Source organism: Hyperoodon ampullatus (genome assembly GCF_949752795.1).
Source record: "Hyperoodon ampullatus genome assembly, chromosome: 11".
Classification (NCBI taxonomy): domain Eukaryota; kingdom Metazoa; phylum Chordata; class Mammalia; order Artiodactyla; family Ziphiidae; genus Hyperoodon; species Hyperoodon ampullatus.
The window spans coordinates 27,119,360-27,141,396 of NC_136924.1; the positions used below are offsets into that span (position 1 = coordinate 27,119,360).

At 44.2% G+C, this 22,037-nt stretch overlaps 1 pseudogene across 1 annotated transcript in view; it reads right to left on the reverse strand.

The window, feature by feature from the left end:
- LOC307060365 (putative tetratricopeptide repeat protein 41) overlaps positions 1 to 22,037 on the reverse strand; it is a 65,571-nt pseudogene continuing 43,534 nt past the window's right edge. The window contains exons 14-16 of the transcript in view: positions 18,720 to 18,851; positions 729 to 858; positions 1 to 637 (exon numbers count right to left, since the gene is read on the reverse strand). The product of the transcript in view is annotated as a putative tetratricopeptide repeat protein 41 (transcript). The remainder of the gene's footprint in view (positions 638 to 728; positions 859 to 18,719; positions 18,852 to 22,037) is intronic.

Genomic DNA, 22,037 nt, shown 5'->3' on the forward strand with positions numbered 1-22,037 from the left:
TTATTCTTTATTAGTATCATTTGAGGTCTTCATCAATTGTTTCAAACTGAGATCTTCTCTGCAAAAAACACTTCTGAGAAATTGAACTGTAATCTGGGCTATGAAAAAGCCGAGATGAGCTCAGATAACGATTCCCAGGGATTATTTGTGCTAAGAGACCCTAGCAGGGGATGCTGGTAAACTGCGGTAATTTGGCGTTTTTCACTCTCGCTTTTAGCTGACAAAATCCTTTGCCGTGAAATCTTTACTGCACCATCCATTTTACCCAAAGATAAAATCTTAGAGGAACAACCTTTCATGCCATATTGCAACATTACTTTGTGTCTTCAGTCAGGTCTTTTCCTCAGCGGAAACGGAAATAATGGGTCTCAAGAACTTTTTCCCTTGTCCTGAAGCATATTTTGATTTATCTGAAATTGTATGAGGCACTAAGTCCAAGCTTTTAGCCCCCTGTAGCTTATCTGCCCTGGTGCACACTGCCGAGCTCACTGTGTCAGAACTCTGAGTGCTGTGATAGTTTAACTTAAGCAAGTGCTCCCATAATGAGGCACCATTCCTGGGACCCTCAGAATATTGCTGGCTCATGCCTTGAGGCCAACATCTCCTACCCCGGATCCACTCAGTTTCCCTCAGGAGGCTGCAAAGGATCAAAAGTTGTCAAGAAGTCATTTATTGAACATGAATAACCTGAAGCATATTTCTTGTTGAGACATAGACTAGAAACTCACTGCAGGATTCCACTGATTGATGAATGAGAAGATCCCAGGTAGGTGGCCCTTAAATCAAATGATCTGTACAAATAGCCCACAGCCTCCATCATGACTTGATGACAAGAGTCACTTATCAATAACTGACCTGCTGGATATTTGAAAATAAGAATGTTAGAATTTTTTTAAATGACTCCTGGCTTCACACATTTAAAAGGATAAAAAAACATTTATAAAAGGTGGCATTGGAACATCACCTGTTGTAGTATTCCTGCCAAAAACAATTAACCTGAGTCTAATTATCAGAAAACAGATACAAACCAAAGGACATTGGGGCAGGGAGGGTAGGGTAGAAACTGACCTAGGCTCTTCAAAACTGTGTCATGAAAGGCAAAACAAGCCCTACTTAAATGTTCTAGACTAACGGAGATGACCAAATGCAGTGGAAGATCCTCAACAGAATTCTGGATCAAAAAGTAAACAGCTATAAAGAACATTTACTGGGAGGGACACCTGGGAACATTTGCATATGGATTGTACATTAGATAATACTCATGTAATGGTTAAATTTCCTGGGTTTGATAATTGTACTGTGGTTATGTAGGGGAATGTCCTGTCCTCAGAAGACACATGCTGAAGTATTTAGAAATAAAAGTGTCACATCTGCAACTAACTTTCAAATAGTCCAGAAAAAATATATATATATGTATGCATGTGTATGTGTGTATATTAAAGAAAACATAAGTATGACCAAAATGTTAACAGTTGGTGACTAAAGATAAAGGGTATATAGGAGTTCATTATACAGTGCCATGTGCCATTGTCAATAATTTAATGTAATTCTCTAAAATGCGTGAAAAGTAAAAAAAAAAAAAATTACAATTTGCAAGTGGCACTCACTTATTCATCTTACCCATTTAAAAGACTGCTTTTTTAAAATATATTTATTTATTTATTTATTCATTCATTCTTCACTGCCACGTGCCGGATCTTTTAGTTGCTGGACCTTTAGTTGCCACATGTGGATCTAGTTCCCTGACCAGGGATCAAACCCGGGCCCCCTGCATTGGGAGCGTGGAGTCTTAACCACTGGACAGCCAGGGAAGTCTGTACATGACTACTTTTAAGGGACTAAATTTATATCATTGATTATAAACATAATGTAAGGCCGGTGCATGTAGGGCATCAATCTGGATACATGGTACTGCTGGGTATTTAAAGGTAAAAAACACTGGCAGATGACCCAGCCAGCATCCCTGTATTAATATTAATAATAATAAACACTGCAAATGAGCTGAGTACTATCTATCAGGCCTGTGTTATCCTGCAAGGTATAAACTATCATCACTTGTCTTTTATTTTTGTCATTTATTCTTTTTAATAGGATGCATATCCACATGATTCAAAAATGAAAATGTATAAAGGTATGAAGTAAAAATTCTCTCCCAACTTGGTCTTCATCTGTGCAGTCTTCTCCTAAAACGTGTATCCTTCCAGAGAATTTTTTGTGCACGTTCATTGACTTTTAAAGATGAGAAACCTGAACGAGGTCAAGTAAGTCACTCCAGTTTGTGGTAGAACGATCCTGGGTCAGCCTCATCCACAAGCCCATGCCCTTTACTGCTATGCTAGGCTGCCTCTTCACCCCATACTGGATTGTCCCGAGGATCCACGCTACGGCTTCTGTTTGCGGAGATGTTCTCTCTTGTAGCTCTGCTTCATGGGTCATAGCACAGATCTCACATTGCCCACAGCTTCTGCTGAAAATCTGAAGGGGAGTTCCAGCTGTTGGCTCCACTTAGCAATCAGTGGCTATTTTTCTTCTTTTTGAATTATTTTCATGACTCTCTGTGAGGTTCTCAGTTGCCCCAACATAACTCAGCAGAAAGCACTTGTGAATTACCCAGCTCAGGATGACCACGTAGCGTTGGCCTTAACAGGCCTTAAAAGGTAAAGTGGGGAAGAATAGAGTCAGAATGTCTCAGGTCTGACTAGGCAGGAACTCATTCTCAGATTTCCTCTGGATGCCAATACCCAGGCCCACAGACTGTTTGTTCTGCCTGAAGGCCCTTTAAGAGGCTCTGACTTGCTGGGAGAGTGAGACTGTCACCCAGACCAGCTGCTGATGCCCTTGACAGACACTATTTCATGCCTGTGTTCCCCACACTACCTCTTGGCCACACACGGTGGCACCCTCATGAACCATCTGGACCTGTACTGATAGCTTTGACCTCAGAACTTTCTTGAACACAACCTATCTCTTTCTGACAGCAAGCACAGTAGTTGCCAGGAAAGGACATTCTTAGCTCAGGCCAACCCCAGTCCACCACATCTTCCCTCAGGGTCGGTACCAGCTGGACAGCACTACCCAGCCAGGTCAGTCCTTTCAACCCAGAGAAGAGGAAAGTCCAGGATGAGTTCATTTCCACAGGAAAGAGGTCACTGAACCTCCTTCCCACTTCAAATCTTCATTCTGGACGAGGAGGGAACCTAATATTTAATTGCAGAGTCTGTTGGCTGTTTTGCATATAACATCTCATTACATCTTCAGAATAACCCTAGAGGCAGAGATTATTATCCCGTTTTGGCTACTAAGAAACTTGAGACTCAGAGAGTTTATGTCCACAAGCCCAGAAAATAGCAGAACTGGAATTTAAACCCAGGTCCCTAGATCCAAGGACCATAAGTTCTAGAGGTGGGAAACAAGAACAGTTCTCCCTCTCACGTTGGTTCCTTAGGAGATTTTTCTATAAAACCACGGCTAGACAGGAACCATCTGTTATCTTTTCCATTTTCTACATCTGGACAGCCACACCTACCCTATTTCCAAGGTAGTGTGAATTGGGGATGAGAATGAGGGAAGGTCCCACTAACTAACTTCCTTGAAAAATCTATTCTTGGATTTTAAATGGTTAAGTTTTCCTAGCTTCCCCCTTTTTTTCAGTGCTTAATATTAAAAAATAAAGTAGTATCTTTATTATTTCCTCTGGAAAAAGAAAGATATTTTATCCAAAGACAGTCCACTGCCTTTTAAGTAATCTTCTAAAGTACAACTTTTTCTAATCTTTATTCTACTGAAATTTAAGCCTATTCCTCTTGCTTCGTATTATATTTGCTGTCAACTAACAGGTAGATTTTTACAACGCCAGTCCTGTGTTTATTTCCTCCCTGGGGCCCACAGCTATAATTCAGGTTGTTGTCACCAGGTAACAAGGAAAACCGCAGGTGGTGCTGGAGAGCCTCAGGAAGTGTCCCTGAATGAGTCCAGACTCTGTGGACCCTGCCCAACAAGGAGCTTCCCCACTGTGCTGGGAGCAGATGGGTAAAGAAGTGGAGACAATCACAGCCTATATTCTCCATCCAGAAGACAGGCTGCCAATGTGTAATGAGGAAGGAGGATTATGCAGGATTTAAAGGTTCTCTGTTGAAAGTTTCTTTTTCTTTGATAAGTACGCCATGTCTAAAGTTTGTCAGAAGTCCTTCAGTTTGAGAAATTAAGCTTGTTTGCTCGTTCTTCCAATAAATGTGTGTCTATAAACAGACTGGGGAGGGAGAAAGTTGTCAATCATTGTCCCAAATGGAGTAAAAGGTTGCAGTGGGATGTTTCCATGCGTCTTCAATTTCTGCCCTACAGCAAACAATAAAAGGTTATGGGGGTGGGGGGATGGCTCTTTCCCTTCACCCTCTTCACTGAGACCATCAGCTAGTCTGCTCAGAGGGACCTGGCTGCAGATGACCTGTGTCATCGCCCCCAGTACTGCATGAGCTCACTCTACCAATTCAAGGGGCTGAGCCGTTGCAGACCCCACCTTTGGGTGGAGGGAACAGATTCATTGTTCTCTCTCACACAGGCTGTTGTCCCTACCATTCCACCAAAATTGATAGTTCCCTGTGACTGTTATGTTGCTAAATGCAATCGTCTGTTCTAGATCTGGTGGTCAGCTCTCAGCCCTCTCCATTTTTTTTAAAATTAACTTTTACTGGAGTGTAGTTGCTTTACAATGTTGTGTTAGCTTTTACTGCACAGCAAAATGAATCAGCCATACATATACATATATCCCCTCCCTTTTGGATTTCCCTCTCATTTAGAACACTACAGTGCATGAAGTAGAGCTCCTTGTGTTATACAATATGTTCCCCTCAGTTGTCTAGTTTATACCTAGTATAAATAGTGTATACGTGTCAATCCCAGTCTCCCATTTCCTCCCAACCCACCCCTTTCCCCCTTGGTATCCATACATTTGTTCTCTACATTTGTGTCTCTATTTCTGCTTTGCAAATAAGGTCATCTATATACCATTTTTCTAGATTCCACACATATGCATTAATATACGATATTTGTTTTTTCTCTTTCTGACTTACTTCACTCTGTATGACACTCTCTGGGTCCATCCACGTCTCTACAAATGACCTAGTTTCATTCCTTTTCATGGCTGAGTAATAGTCCATTGTACATATACCACATATTTTTTATTACTCTGTTGATGGACATTTAGGTTGCTTCCAGGTCCTGGCTATTGTAAATAGTGCTGTTATGAACACTGGGGTGCATGTGTCTTTTTGAATTATGGTTTTCTCTGGGTATATGCCCAGTAGTAGGATTGCTGTGTCATATGGTAGTTCTATTTTTAATTTTTTAAGGAAACTCCATACTGTTTTCCATAGTGGCTGTATCAATTTACATCCCAGTGTTAAGAGGGTTCCCTTTTCTCCACACCATCTCCAGCATTTATCGTTTGTAGATTTTTTTCATTTTTTGGCTGCGTTGGGTCTTTGTTGCTGCGCGTGGGCTTTCTCTAGTTGCGGCGAGCGGGGGCTACTCTTTGTTGCGGTGCGTGCGCTTCTTATGGTGATGGCTTCTCTTGTTACAGAGCACGGGCTCTAGGCGCACGGGCTTCAGTAGTTGTGGCACGCAGGCTCAGTAGTTGTGGCTCATGGGCTCTAGAGCACAGGCTCAGTAGTTGTGGCGCACGGGCTTTGGTGCTCCATGGCATATGGGAGCTACCCAGACCAGGGCTCAAACCTGTGTCCCCTGCATCAGCAGGCAGATTCTTAACCACTGCACCACCAGGGAAGTCCCAAGATTTTTTGATTCTGACCAGTGTGAGGTGGTACCTAATTGTAGTTTTGTTTGCATTTCTCTAATAATTAGTGATGTTGAGCATCTTTTCATATGTTTGTTGGCCATCTGTATGTCTTCTTTGGAGAAATGTCTATTTAGGTCTTCCGCCCATTTTTTGATTGGGTTGTTTATTTTTTTGATATTGAGCTGCACAAGCTGCTTGTATACTGTGGACATTAATCCTTTGTCAGTTGCTTCATTTGCAAATATTTTCCTCCATTCTGAGGGCTGTCTTTTCATCTTATTTATGGTTTCCTTTGCTGTGCAAAAGCTTTTAAGTTTAATTAGGCCCCATTTGTTTATTTTTGTTTTTATTTTCATTACTCTAGGATGTGGGTCAAAAAAGATCTTACTGAAATTTATATCAACAAGTGTTCTGCCTATGTTTTCCTCTAAGAGTTTTATAGTGTCTGGCCTTACATTTAGGTCTCTAATCCATTTGGAGTTTATTTTTGTGTATGGTGTTAGGGAGTGTTCTAATTTCATTCTTTTACATGTAGCTCTCCAGTTTTCCCAGCACCACTTATTGAAGAGGCTGTCTTTGCTCCATTGTATATTCTGGCCTCCTCTGTCATAGATGAGGTGACCATAGGTACATGGAGTTTATCCCTGGGCAGCCCTCTCCTTTCTTAGCTTCCATGATTTTACTGATTCTCTGCCTAGTTCTAGAGCCATTCCTCATCTCTTGCTACAACTTTTCCTCTGCCCATCCCTTAAGTACTGTACAGCATTCTCCCAAGTTCTATCTCCTGCCATCTTCTTGTCTTTTATTCTTCTTGGCTCTTTCAACTGTTCTACAGGGTTTGGCCACCATGTGTGTACTAAGGACTCCCAAATGTTTTTCTCCAGCTCAGTCTTCTAGCTCCTAAGCACTAGACTCATATATTCTTCTGCCTACTGAACACCTCCACTCAGATAAGAGACTCAAATCAACAGGTCCCAAATTAGCCCATCATGGCTCCCATCCCACCTCTCAACCTTGTGCTTCCTGCCCACAGCTCCATCCACCCAGTTGCACTGGCCGTGGGTATAGCCATATACTGGGGAATGCCTCAGACTGTTCCCTTTCCCTCACCTGCTATCCAATCACGCACTGCTGGATTTACTGACTAAATCGCAAACACACCACTTTCTCTCCATTTGTCTTGACCTCTCTTAGTTAACACAGGAGAGTCTCCATTCTCCTCTCGACCAACTCCATCCTCTATTCAGCCACGAGAGTATTGGATCTAAAATGCAAATCTACAGACTTCCCTGGGGGTCCAGTGGTTAAGATTCTGTGCTTCCACTGCCGGGGGCGTGGGTTCGATCCCTGGTCAGGGAACTAAGATCCCACATGCCGCACAGCTCGGCCAAAAGGTAAAAAAACAAACAACAACAAAAAAAACATGCTAATATACTCACCCTTAGTGCTGGAAATTCTACAGCACCTCCTCTGATGAACCCTTTACCATGGCAGACAAGATCTGCCATGCCCTAAACCTTGCTGACTTCTCCAATATCACCTCCCAACCCTCCCCATTCCAGAGGTTCACACCCCCCTGATTCACCCTCCCTCGCCTTTGTTCATGCTATTGTTTCTTGCTTGAAATGCTCTTCCTCACCTCCTTTACCAGACGAACGCCTGTCAGGACTCACAGCCAGGTCACTTTCTCTGGAAATGCTTACTTGTTGCCTCTTTTATATGCCCCCCACACCTTCTACCAATGTCTGTCACCACACATATCACATTGGATTTCAGTTCTCTTTTATGTGCTTATCATCCCAACAAGACCACAAACTCCTGGAGCCCACGAAGGGTAGAAAGAGCACAGGATTTAGGGTCAGAGGACTGGGTTCCAAGTCATAAGTCTACTACTTACTAACTGCGAAGTTCTGAAATGTCACTTGGTCTTTCTGAGCCTCAATGATTCTATTATCTAACTGACCAGATTCTCAGATCACCTGTACTGGGCTAAGTCATATGACATATCTGCTATTTCCTCAGCTTTAAGATAGCTGAGAAATCTCTAGAGTCCCTTCCAGGTTTAAAAGTTTTCTAAGCTTATAAGGGATATCTGACATTTTCCTGCAACCAAGAGAATTTACAAATACATAACCTGTTAAAAATTATCCAACACACACAACAAGTAAAAAGGAAGCTCTGCTAACAGACATAAAATAGACCGCTGGGGGCTCCCCTGGTGGTGCAGTGGTTGAGAGTCCGCCTGCCGATGCAGGGGACACGGGTTCGTGCCCTGGTCCGGGAGGATCCCACGTGCCGCGGAGCGGCTGGGCCCGTGAGCCGTGGCCACTGAGCCTGCACATCCGGAGCCTGTGCTCTGCAACGGGAGAGGCCACAACAGTGAGAGGCTCGCGTACCGCAAAAAAAAAAAAAAAAAAAAAAAAATAGACTGCTGGACTAACCCTCTATTTAACCCTCTATTTATTAAATAGGGCCCTCTATTTCCTCTGCAAAACTTTCTACCTGATGCCCAGGGCACACTAAATGCCTGCAGCTAGCAGGTTCATCCCTACTGTGCTGGCATACTTCTGCTCCTAACTAGCACTGGTTCTAGCATGACCAAGAGTCAACTGAATTTGTTAGTCTAATTTTGGTAATTGAATTTAGTATGGTACAAACTAGGAAGATATGAGGGTGAAATGAAAGAGTGGTTTTCTATGAAAAACAGGCTGAATGCTTTGGAATTCTTTCAAATTGTGAGCGAACAAGGAAACCGTAAAAGATTTAAGGCGGGAAAAGGTAGCAATCAAAAGTATCCTGCCCAGAAGCATCACAATTGCCTAAGTTCTTACCTTACAGAAACCAAAACTAGAGATTGTGTGTGATGCATTTTGAGAAAGGTGACATCCAATTCCAATCAGAGGACCCATTAAAAGCAAAGACCTTAACTCCAAATTTTTAAGTTTAGGTAAAGAATTACATAGATATGCTTAAGCTAAAATGAAAATGTAAAGTTTGTCTGTATCACTTACCTGACTTTTTGGATTAAGGAACCCCCTGTTATAGAGAAGAGGACACTGGCTGAGCCAAGCGTTTTAAAATCAAATGAGGAAAAAAGGACTGACTCACCCCACTGAAAGGCACCCTGCAGAGCCTTTGTTTAATTTCTTCCTTCTACATGTGACTGAAATGCTTGATATGTCTTCTATAAAAGAATCCCAGGGAGAGGGAAGTAAAATAATGTTTATCTACCATACTTCATCCAAAATAAACAATTCTGTATAGAACCCTCAGCTGATAGAATAGAATATGAAAAGCCACATTTCTGCTTTTTCCTCCCACCGTAATGACTTCTCAATAGGCGGATTTAAGCACTTATCAGAGAAGGGGAACAAAAAAAAAGATTGGTCTGTGTCAGAGGTAGTAGGGAATATACATCACAAAAACCCTCTTTTCATGTCAGGATTAGTACTAAAATCTCTAGAATTAGCAGTTTCATGAAGTTAAGATTTGTTCTTGAAACTGGATCGAAGAAGCTGAAAGGAGATGAGGAAATATTTCAAGGAAATATTGAACAGAAAGAGATTTCACTTTTGAATAAATGCCTCATGAAAATGTGAGCAGAAGAAGAAACAAACTTTAGGATTATCACCCTCTCACAAATCCACCATTTTCATATGTGCTTAGTATAATCTCATGCATTAAAATGTTGTGAGTATAATTAAAATCTGAACGATCATTGCTGGAAGCCCACTATTTTTATATCCCTTGAAGATTACACTGTATTCTATATATTGATTAAATGTAATAATAAAAGACTAAGGAAGGTGCAGGTGCCAAAACTTTCAAGCTAACAATTAATGTCATTAATCTGTAACCCAAACTGATACCGAAAAAGTCACCTAGGGACTTCCCTTGTGGCGCAGTGGTTAAGAATCCACCTGCCAATGCAGGGGACATGGGTTCGATCCCTGGTCTGGGAAGATCCCACATGCCAAGGAGCAACTAAGTCTGTGCGCCACAACTACTGAGCCCACGCGCCACAATTACTGAAGCCCCTGCACCCTAGAGCCCACGCGTCGCAATTACTGAAGCTCGCGCCGCCTAGAGCCCGTGCTTGGCAACAAGAGAAGCCCCCGCAATGAGAAGCCTGCGCACCAAATCGAAGAGTAGCCCCTGCTCACCACAACCAGAGAAAGCCCGTGAGCAGCAATGAAGACCCAATGCAGCCTAATAAATAAATAAATAAATAAATAAATAAATAAATAAATAAATGGTGACCTAAAAATTACTGTTCTCAACAGGCTAAAATACAATTTAGGTCACTTCTTTTAATGCTGTTAGCCTGGATCAGAGCCATCACTTCTGTTGGAAAGCCAGGCAAATTGTGTAACCCCCCAGAAAGAAACTGTTTATCCACTTTCCTCACCCTTCCTGCACTGCCAGAGCACTTACGCACAGCTAGCACCCTTTGTGACGCTTTGAGGATACAAAGAATAAATAAGTCCCCTGTCCCTGGGAGTTCACAGTCTGTTTGAGAGGTCAAAATACTCACAGTAAAAAGAAATAGAAATGAAGTCACAAAAGGGTTCTTTGAGCTCCTTCATGACTCTGGATATACAAGGTGATTTTAGCATACTGTGTGAGAAATCTCTTGTGATGACGATGCGAGAGGAATAAAGGACCCTATGTTCCTAACACTCCCTCACTTTGCAAAAACCTTGCACTGGCTTTCAATTGCTCTTTTTTTTAAAAAAAAATATTTTATTGGGGTAGAATTGATTTACAGTGTTGTGTTAGTTTCAGGTGTACAGCAAAGTGAATCTGTCATACAAATACATTTATCTACTCTTTTTTAGATTCTTTTCCCAGATAGGCCATTACATAGTATTGAGTAGAGTTCCCTGTGCTCTACAGTAGGTCCTTAGTAGTTATCTATTTTATATACAGTAGTGTGTATGTGTCAGTTGCTCTTCAGGTAACATCCCAAATCCCTGAACAGGCCTGGGGCCTGTGACACCTCTCTGACATCCTTCTCATGCACCCTCTCCCCCCACACTGGTCTCTGCATACTAGCCCCACTGGCCCTTTTTGTTCCTTCCAGATTTGCAAACTCTGTCCTCACTGCCTAGATGACTCCTTTCCCTCCCCACCACTTTACTTAACAAGCAAATCCACCTTCACGTTCAGCTGCAGCATCATTTCCTAAGAAGCACCCCCGACCCATCCCCCTCCATCTAACAGATCAAGGTCCCCTGTTAGCACTTGTATTTTGCCATGATAGCACTTTGCACAACTGTGGTGCAGCCACTGTGTGTTTAGTTGTCCAACCACAATCTCTATAGTGGTATTTTCCACAATTGCAGCTAAACAGTCTTGTATTTAGTTGTCTGACAGCTGTTGGTCTCAATGTGAGCTCAGTGAAGGCAGTGTGGGTCTCCACCTGTCCTGCTCACTGCTATATCCCCAGGAACCAAAACAGAGATTGTCACCTGGCAAAGATTCTCTCATTAACCAAACTCCACTCAGGCTCTCTGAACTCTTCTTCAGCTAGGCTTGATTTTTGGGTTTCTATGTTCATCTCTATGTAGTCCAATTTTAACAAGAATCCTGCTAAGTTTAGCCATCCTCAATACCTGATTACCCTCGATATCTAGTCAAGTTTCTCATTCTCCACCATCCCCCAGGTGATGTGTTGATCACCCTGGCCTGCCTTCAGCAAGAATCCTGCTAGGTTCCTTTAGCCAGAATTCCCCTTATCCTTGGTGTTGCCTCTTAGTAATTTTCTATCCACTGACCCCCACCCTACTCCTTGGCTACAAATTCCCACTTGCCCATGCCCATATTTGGAACTGAACCCATTCCGGTACTAATGTCTCTTTCCCCCTATTGCAATAGTCTTGAATAAAATCTGTTTTTACTGCTTTAAGGTTCAGTAAATATTTGTTGAAAGAATTAATGAATTATAATACACATAATTAACATTAAAATACCCTTAATAATAAATACTTGCTTTTCTAAAATAGAAGGGTAAATCTGAATTAACAAAGTCACTTTCTCCATGATATGTTCATTCCCTTGGCAAACTTTTACTGAGAACCTACTATGTGCCAGCCACTGTTCCAGAAGCTGGGCATACAATGGTGGAAAGACAGATCAAGTTCCTTCTTTTTAGCAAGAAAGGCAGATTTTTAAAAAAACTAATAAGACCTGAATAGACATTTCTCCAAAGAAGACATACAGATGGCCAATAGGCACATGAAGAGATGTTCAACATCACTAAATATTAGAGAAATGCAAAACTACAATGAGGTATCACCTCACACTGGTCAGAATGGCCAACATCCAAAAGTCTACAAATAATAAATGCTGGAGAGAGTGTAGAGAAAAAGGAACCCTCCTACATTGCTGGTGGGAATGTAAATTGGTGCAGCCACTATGGAAAACAGTATGGAGGTTCCTTAAAAAACTAAAAATAGACTTATCATATGATCCGGCAATCCCACTCCTGGTCATATATCCAGAAAAGACGAAAACTCTAATTCAAAAAGATACATGCACCTCAATGTTCATAGCAGCACTATTTATAATAGCCAAGACATGGAAGCAACCTAAATGTCTGTCAGCATATAAATGGATAAAGAAGATGTGGTACATGTATGCAAAGGAATATTACTCAGCCATAAAAAAGAATGAAATAATGCCATTTGCAGCAACATGGATGAACCTAGAGATCATCATGCTAAGCGAAGCAAGTAGGACAGAGAAAGACACATATCACATGATATCACCTATATGTGGAATCTAAAAAACTGATACAAATGAACTTACTACATAAACAGACTCACAGACATAGAAAACAAACTTATGGTTACCAAAGGGGAAAGGTGAGGGAGGGATAAATTAGGAGTTTGGGATACAAACTACTAATAAAATAGATAAACAGCAAGGACCTACTGTATAGCACAGGGAACTATATTCCATATCTTGTAATAAACCATAATGGAAAATTTTATATCTATATTTATATAACGGAATCACTTTGCTGTATACGTGAGACATTGTAAATCAACTATACTTCAATTTTTTTAAATGGCAAAAAAAACTAATAAACAAATACATAATTTTAGGTAGCGTGCTATGTGCTCTGAAGGAAAATAGAGCTGGGTGAAGAAGTAATGAGGGTGGGCGTTCATTTACACAGGATGCACAGGGAATTCACTTCACTCTGAAATTGTAGACAGGCTTCAGACAGCCTTGCTGAGTTCTCAGTAATTCTAAAGAGTTTCCAAAACAATCTCCTAAACAGAATAAGACCATGAAAGGGTAACTGGCCCCCAAGCCTTCTTCAGTCTTAAATCTCCACTTGCCCATGGACAGAACTGCCTTCCAATCAGTGCACTGCCTCGATTCTCCCACCACTGCCTGTTTTCTTACGTCTTCACCTCCCATCCCACCCTTTCTCATAGCCCCCCTGCCGGCTCCCAATTGGTCTTCTCCACGTCTTTGTTTATTCCTACCTTCCTACCTTCGATCATGCAGATCCCCTGCCTAGCAGTGCCTCGTCCTCAGCCAACTCACACCCTCCATCTCCCTTCAGCGTTCCTCCCGAGAGGCTCTCCCTGGAAAACCTGCTGCTACTGACCACTGTCTCCCTTAAATGTAAACATGGAAGAGTAACTCTGCAGAGAACTTCAAAGAACCCTATATCCTTTGTTACAGATGGAGCCCAGAGATAGACCTGGGCCATCACACTTGTGACTTGGCAAAGGTCACATAACTGGCTATGGCCAGGCAAAAACTAAAACCCAGTTCAGCCTCCTCCAGCCAGGCTGCGCCTTAAATCTTTCATGTGTTATATATTTTATAATAGGTTTGTTTTGCCTCCTAGCAAAACAAGAATTTGCTTAAAGGGAGAAATTAACTTCGTTTGTTTTTGGATCCCCCAGATACACAACGTAGGATGGTTCTTTGAGCACAGGGGACCGAGGTCCCATCTGTCCCATCCCATTTGTCTATTACCGCATCTAGAAAAGACCAAGACAAATTGTCATTTGGATTGAAATACAGGCCATATGGCATTCATAAAATTCATGTTGGAGGACCTAGGAGACCATTTCAAAGTAGTAAGCAGCCCGTGCAGACCACCTGAGGAGCTGCCCCCACAAGGAGAAAAACTCAAGACAAAGGAAAGTTTCTTACAAGAGCCTCCAATCCAGAGTCACAAAGGCAGATGCAAGCAATGACTTGTGATTGGGTGATTGGGCTGCCACTCACATGCGCAGCTTCAGGCTGAGCGCTGGGCGGGTAGGGTGCGCAGTAGGAGGCTTGTTTATCTTAACCGGGTGAATGAATCTCCCAAACCTCCCCAGACCTACAAACTGGTTAGGTTAAGATAACACATCCTTATAATTCTGTCATGCATTACAATGTATAAAGCACTAAATCCTCACTGAATAGATGCAGTGTAAGCGTCATAGACCATAGTTCTTTTCTTCCCTCAGTGCAAAAATCCTTAAAGAGGATCGCTTTGATGACTAACGTTCGGTAACACTTCTACTACAGAGGCCCCAAGACTTCTTTAAAAATGACTAATGGGGCTTCCCTGGTGGCGCAGTGGTTGGGAGTCCGCCTGCCGATGCAGGGGACACGGGTTCGTGCCCCGGTCCGGGAAGATCCCACATGCCGCGGAGCGGCTGGGCCCGTGAGCCATGGCCGCTGAGCCTGCGCGTCCGGAGCCTGCGCTCCGCAACGGGAGAGGCCACAACAGTGAGAGGCCTGCATACCACAAAAAAAAAAAAAAAAAAAAAAAGACTAAGGATGAGTCCCAGCTACATGTGGTTCTGGCTTCCTTCTTACTTTATGAGTTCCTCAGGCACGCTCCATGTAGACATTTTCCATTAAAGGTAGATAAAGGGGATCACGATATGCCACCCCAAAGTAGGCCACACTGACATCAGAATTATTACGAGCTGAGGCATTTGATTCCTGAGATCCCTCAGGTGCCTAAAAGCAGAGCCTCCCAAAAGGACTCGAGTGTTCTAAGCCCCCTCCCCGGTAGAGGGGGCGGGGGACAGGAAGCCAGCACCACACCCAGACAGACACTGCCACACACTACCGTATCATCTGTTCTCCTGAGGGCCGATTTCCCTTCCGAAGAGTCATCTGCTTTTCCATGAGGGCCTTTTCTACCCCCTCCCTCTCCCCTGCTAGGTTGGTATATAGACCCCAAGTTCAAGCCACCCCTTGGAGTCGCTCATCCCTGAGCAGGTGTGTTAAGTGGGACGCACACGTGAGTAAACTTCTGTTTGATTTTTCTCTTGTTAATCAATCTTTTCTCAGGCTAAGTTTACAGGGCCCCAGCAGAAGAACCTAGGAGGGTAGAGGGAAAAAAATTTGTTTTCTCCCCTACAGTTTTGGTGACAAAGGTGGGATTCTATCATGTAGTAGTCCTTGCTTGGTCCAGAAGCTGCTGTTAAGAGATCCTGGGCTTCTTAACAAAAGCCGCAGGAGATAAAATTTCTTAGCAAAGTCAGCCTCTCCAATTTCTGCCTGCAGGGTCAGATGGAACGACGGTGGTGAAAGTCTGCCTTTTCAATTTAATTTTCAGGCTCAGCCAGGGACCCTAAGAAGATGGAAGAATCGTTTTTCTGCCCCTACATAGGAAAACTAAAAATATGTCAAAGAACTGCTGATTCCGAGGTCTCCATAAACTTAGTCTACCTTTCCCTCCCAAGGCTCTCATCCTCCCGTACTGAAGACACCCATCAGCTCTCACCAGCAGGGACTGAAACAAAAGCACAAGAATTCTGCCCTGACAGCTGACTTAACCACGTACCATGCTCCTGTGAGCCTGGAGCGGGCCTTATGTGAAATGAATCAACTTCAATCACCAGCAGGTGGGAAAAACTATAAAATAATGTTAAGAAAGTGCTCCTTACAGAAAAATACTTGATCGTAACCACGTTGAAAACTGACTGCAAAATGGAAACCTATCATAAAGAATTATTTAAGAAGTCACCAAAACACTGTGATTGCCAGAGACCCTCTTATTGGAAAGTAAATGAATATATTATACTTTCACGACAGACAAGCCACCAAAACTAGTAACAAAAAATTAGGCAAAGCAACCAGATCAGGTAAACTAGTTCCTTTCCCATAAATGTTCTCTAGATTTGCATCTGCAATTTCTGTTTATAAACAAAATCTTTACTCAGCCTGGACACCCTTACTGGAAAAAAAAAAGTACACACACGCACGCACGCACACACACACATACTCCTAAATCTGTAGAGTGAAAATAGAAAATATTCTTTCCCTGCAGATATCAAGTATCTTAAGCCTTTTTTGTCAGCAAATGACTAGGCTGAGAGCAATCCTGTTTTATTGTAATATGGATGACAAGCATACATGCTGGGGGAAGTGGTTGATTTAGGTCAGGGTTTCCTAGTCCTGGCACTGTTGACATCTTGGGCTGGGTAATGTTTTATTGTCGGGGGCTGTCCTGGGCACTGTAAGATGTTTAGCAGCCTCCCAGGCCTCCACCCACTAAATGTGCACTCCCCACCCCCAGCCATGACAATCCAGTTTCTCCAGACTTTTTGTCCTGAGGGTCAAAATCAGCCTGGAGTTAAAAACCACTCTTTGGGCTTCCCTGGTGGTGCAGTGGTTGAGAGTCCGCCTGCCGATGCAGGGGACACGGGTTCGTGCCCCGGTCCGGGAAGATCCCACATGCCGCGGAGCGGCTGGGCCTGTGAGCCATGGCCGCTGAGCCTGCGCGTCCGGAGCCTGTGCTCCGCAACGGGAGAGGCCCCAGGAGTGAGAGGCCCGCGTACCGCAAAAAAACAAAACAAAAAACCAAAAAAAAAAACTCTTTTAGGCTGAAGTAGATTGTGCCCTGTGGCAATGAGATTTCAGGAGCCCTGACAGTGTTTCAAAATTTTTCTAGTTGTAGCATTTATAGAAACTGAGATTTCTAGTGTAGCCTACTGCAAGAAAGAAACAAAGCTGCCCAAGGGCTGAGAGGTCTCTGTTTGACCCTCATTGAACCCTCACTCTATCTGAACCCACTCACTGGAGGCACAAAAGCTGGGAAGTGCTGTCTGTGGGAATCACATCCCTGACTATGCCTACCCCACCCTCCAGCTGTGGCCTGTCCTCCGCCTCCTATCCAAGCATTATGTGTGGCCTCCAGTTCAACTCTCAATTCTCCTCAGTTCCCAAGTCTGGCAGTGATGCTCCAGGCAAATGACAGAATTCATGTGTGGCAACTATTTTCAGAACAAGCTAATGGGCTACTGAGTCAAATAAGCACTGAGGCAGTAAAACGTGAGGTCCTGCTACCCTGGTCCCTGGCAATAGCAGAGCCTGGAAAGCAGGACCTTTCTCTCAGAGGCCCCTGAGTTCTTCAACAGTGACCCTGGAGGACCACCCTTAAAATGTCAGTAAATTCCACCTAACCAATCTAGTACCAGGGATGAAGAGACTCGACAGTCACTATAAACCACGGGTAATAACATCGACATTCTGGTGGAAGAAACTCAGAGACAGAATCAGGACTCCTCCCATGAAGGGAAACAGAACAGTATAACAGAAGCAACAGAGACCAAGAGGAGGCAAAAGACCCAACCCCGATCCTCCTGATAAGATTTAAGGCCACAATTTTTCATTTCAATTTTTTTTAACTTTCGTTTTAAGTTTTAAATGTTTATCTTTAATCAGAAAATCTCTGCACCAGATCTGAGGCACTGAGCCCCATGAGTAAAATCAAAAGTGGGCCTATCGTGTCATTTCTGGTCACGTGTTATTTTAGCAACACAGGAATAAGTATGAAAAGGCTACTGCTATAGAAACAGCATCTTAAAACAGAACTGGAAGGAAGAAGGGAAACTACACTGACAGGAGAGGGGTGTGGTTGGGCACGATGCTTTGCCTACAAAAGAATGAAAAATGGGATGGAAAGGACTTTTAAAAGATATCTTTCGGGCTTCCCTGGTGGCACAGTGGTTGAGAGTCCGCCTGCTAATGCAGGGGACACGGGTTCGTGCCCCGGTCCGGGAAGATCCCACATGCCGTGGAGCGGCTGGGCCCGTGAGCCATGGCCGCTGAGCCTGCGCGTCCGGAGCCTGTGCTCCGCAACGAGAGAGGCCACAACAGTGAGAGGCCCACATACCACAAAAAAAAAAAAAAAAAAAGATATCTTTCTGTTGTGGTACAAATGTTTATGTCCCCCTTAAAATTCTTATGTTGAAATCCTAACCCCTGAGATGATGGTATTAGGAGGTGGGGCCTTTGAGAGGTGATAAGGCCATGAAGATAGAGCCCTTACGAATGGGATTAGTGCCCCTTATAAGAGAGACCCCAGAGAGCTGTCAGCCCCTTTCTTCCACTATGTGAGGACACGGTGAGAAAACAGCTGTCTTTGAACCAGGAGATGGGCCCTCACCAAATCTGCGAGCACCTTGATCTCAGACCTCCCAGGCTCCTGAACTGTGAGAAATAAAATTCTGTTGTTTAACCCACCCAGTTTACTTATAGCAACAGACTAAGACACTTACCTAATGAGTGAAGATAAATAAGCTGCAAAAAAAAAAAAAAGTTGAAAGTATGTGGAATAGGAGTTGCTTGCTTCAAAAATGAAGGCTTTTTAAAAAATAAGCAGGGCCTCCCTGGTGGCGCAGTGGTTGAGAGTCCGCCTGCCGATGCAGGGGATACGGGTTCGTGCCCCGGTCTGGGAGGATCCCATATACCGCGGAGCGGCTGGGCCCGTGAGCCATGGCTGCTGAGCCTGTGCATCCGGAGCCTGTGCTCCGCAACGGGAGAGGCCACAACAGTGAGAGGCCCGCGTACCACAAAAAAAAAAAAAAAAAAAAAAATAAGCAAAGTATGCAGGTGAGACGGAGGGAAAAGTCATCTGCTTCTAACAGAAATACGTCAAAGCAATTACCTTATTTACACAAGGTATCACTTAGGCTAATGCTCAGCTGCTTCCTGATGAGTGAGGAGATGCCCAGAGTGCCTGCATTTCGTTTATTTTTATCACTTGTTTATAATGTTCAATTGCTTGCTTCCTTTGAATCTAGAAAAGAGAAATTTAGTTAAGGCTTTGCATCCAAGAAGCATGGCATTCATCCATTTATCCAACAAACATTCACGGAATGCTGGCACTGGGGCTGGGGTTCAGAAAAGAGGAAGACTAACCCTTGCCCTCAGAGAATTTCCCGGGGTAGGAGGAGAGATTGGAGGGTGAAACGGAGGACCAACCACCTGTGAAGGACACTGAGTGCAAACCTAGGGGTTTTGGACTTTAATATTGAAGAGTTTTCATTAAGACAGTGATGTGATCCAACTTGTGTTTTAGAAAATTCACCTGGGTGCCAGTGCGGAGGATAAACTGAAGCAGGTGAGGCTATGGGAGGGGAGACCAGTTGGTCCAGAGGAAGAATGATAAGGGTCTGAGCTAATGCAGTGGCCACAGATGTGACCGAAGACCTGCTCAGTCTTGGTGTCACATGGAATGTGGTGGTCCTGGTGCTGGGAGCACTGGCATCTGCACGTGCAGTAGGGTAATGAGGTTAGGAGCTTGAGTTCTGAGGTCAAGCGTGCCTGGTGGTGACGTGGTGGTTAGGCACCGTGGCTCTGCAATCAGACTCCCCTGGTGCTAATCCTGGCCTTACCATTTGAAAGCTGGTCAAGCATCCTAATCTCCTAAACCTCAGTTTTCTCGTGTTCAAAATGAGGATAACAGAGCTGTTGTGAGGATTAAATGAGAAAATGTATGGAGTGGGTTTAGCATGGTGACTGATAATAAATACCACGAAAATGGGTCATTAAGATGGTGTCCGTACTGGGTGAGACGGGAGAAGACGCATTTTGTCAGGGAGGGGGGTGGATGTTTTCAGGCTTGAGAATGTTGACTCTGAACTGCCCGAAGACTTTGGATACCCAAACAGAGACGCCCAATAGGCAGATGAATGCACACATGTGCAGCTGATGATGGAGGTCTGAGAAGGAGATGGAGACGAGAAGCCATCACCTTAGGGAACACTGGCTGAAGCCCTGGGCATGGGCGAGGTTGCGGCTGATACATGTAGAGTCCAAGAACTGAACCCAAGAGAGCACCACTGTCTGGACAAGAGTCGGGAAGAGAAAGAGGAAACCCACGAAAGAAACCGAGAAGGCATCATCAGAGAAGATGGCCATGAGGGTGGGTAGCTCAGAAACCAGGAGAGCATATCTCAGGAGGGGAGCCATGGATGCTGTCAAAAACTCCAGCAGCAGACGACCAACAAGATCAAAGTGCAAAGAGACACAACGAGGATCCCGATGATCTTCATGGGAGGAGGCGAAATGGAGTTGGGTGGAGGGAGAGGCGAATGACGTCAGCGGGAAGTGAGGCAGTTGAGACACTTGTCTGTGGAGAGGACACTGATGAAAGGACAGTTGCTGATGAATGGATACAAAGTTGAGAGAGAGAGCGCTGACATTCACTGATTTCACTGAGAACATATCCCCGTTCCTCTTAAGCCAGTTTGCTCATTCTTCTCTGTCCTGGGGGGAGGGGGCGCGGCGGGGAGGGGGGAGTTGGGGGAGGGTTACTTTTAATTTTGTAATTTGACCTCAAGAATCCATCCCTACCTATCCCCACTCTCCAAGGCCCCTTAGGACCCTCTGATCATTTCCCTAGTGCATGAGAGCTGTCTTGAGGGCCCCTGGCCACCAAGACAAAGGATCTCCACATGTTTGAGAGGTGAGTTGAGTGGCACAGCAAAAATCTCCCAGTCTTAACCAACGTGGGGTCACCTAAGGACAACCTTCACTAAGGATAAAGGCTTCTCGGTCGTTTTGGAAGGCTGACCGTTGACAATGAGGTCTGGGAAGGAGACTGCCAAATACGGTCAGCTCCTCTGACACAGAGGCCATGCACGTTGAACGGCAGCAGTGTTAAGTGTCCGATGAGTCACACACTGCCAACCCTGCACTTATGGTGGGGCAGCCCAGGCTGCAGAGATGACTCAGTCAGTAAGCTACGTGTTTAGATTTCTCTTTTACGAGGCAATGGTTCTACTGTCAAGCTTTTTGCTTCTCTAAAGAAAGTCCTGTTCTCTGCTCACAGTGCTGACCTTAAGAGGAACAAAAGTAGGCTTACGTAGTGTCAAGTGCCTCAAAAATTCCCTGCTGGGGAGCAAAATAATAATACTAAGAACTCAATTTATCAATTCAGTGCGCCAGGCATTCTTCCAAGCACTTTACATAGATCTCTCAGTTCTCACCGTCATCCTGCAAGGAAAACACTGTCACCACTCTCATTTTACCAACGAGGAAACAAATGAGACACCAACATGTTAAGTATGCGCCCAGGTTCTCACTGTTACCAAGTGGCAGAAACAAAATTTGAATCCAGGCAATCGGACCCCAGAGCCCAACACCTCAGCACTACTATGGAGCACCAGTAACTTTACCCTTAGAAACTCCTCTATTGGGGCTACTCTTTTCAGGGTAAATATTCTTCGAAAGGGTTAACACTGATCTGTAGTTCTGCGTTAGAGATGACTCACATCACATTCTTCTTGGGAGCAGAAGCCAGAAGAGGTCACCTTCCTGGTGAGAGGAAAATTCTCTCAAGGATGGTGGAAAGGGAAAAGTCAAAGGCAGGACAGCGAACAGGGAGGGGAGAGGAAGGGGCTACGAAAACAAAACCTCACAACTTTACAGTTTCACCTAGAGCGTCCCTGGCCCTTCAGCCAGCTGAACTGGCTGTGCAAGGCTGTAGCTGGGTCAAAGGACGGGTGTGGTGGGCTCTCTGTGGACTCACAAAGAACTTTCTCTCATACCAACCTGTCAAAGGAAGAAGTGGTCGAGCTTGGCAAACCCTAACACAGATTAGATCCGGACTGTAATATCTACAACCCTTCTTTTAAACACAGGCGCTGACAGTCTCTCCTGACCAAACTCTACTCAGGCTCTTCCGAGCAATTTTCAACTAGGCCCCAACTTCTGGACTTCGGTGTTCATCTCTGCATTGTCCAACCAGCAAGAATCCTGCTCAGTTAGTTTAGCCATCCTTGATATCTGACCACCGTCCATATCTACTCAGATTCCTCACCGGCACCATCCCCCAGGTGACGTCTGATCACCCTGGCCTGCCTTCAGCAAGAATCCTGTTACGTCTGTTTAGCCAGAATCCACTCCCATCCGTACCCCTGATGTATCCTCTTAGTAACTTTCCGTCTACTGACCCCGCATACCCCGCTGCTTTTCCGTG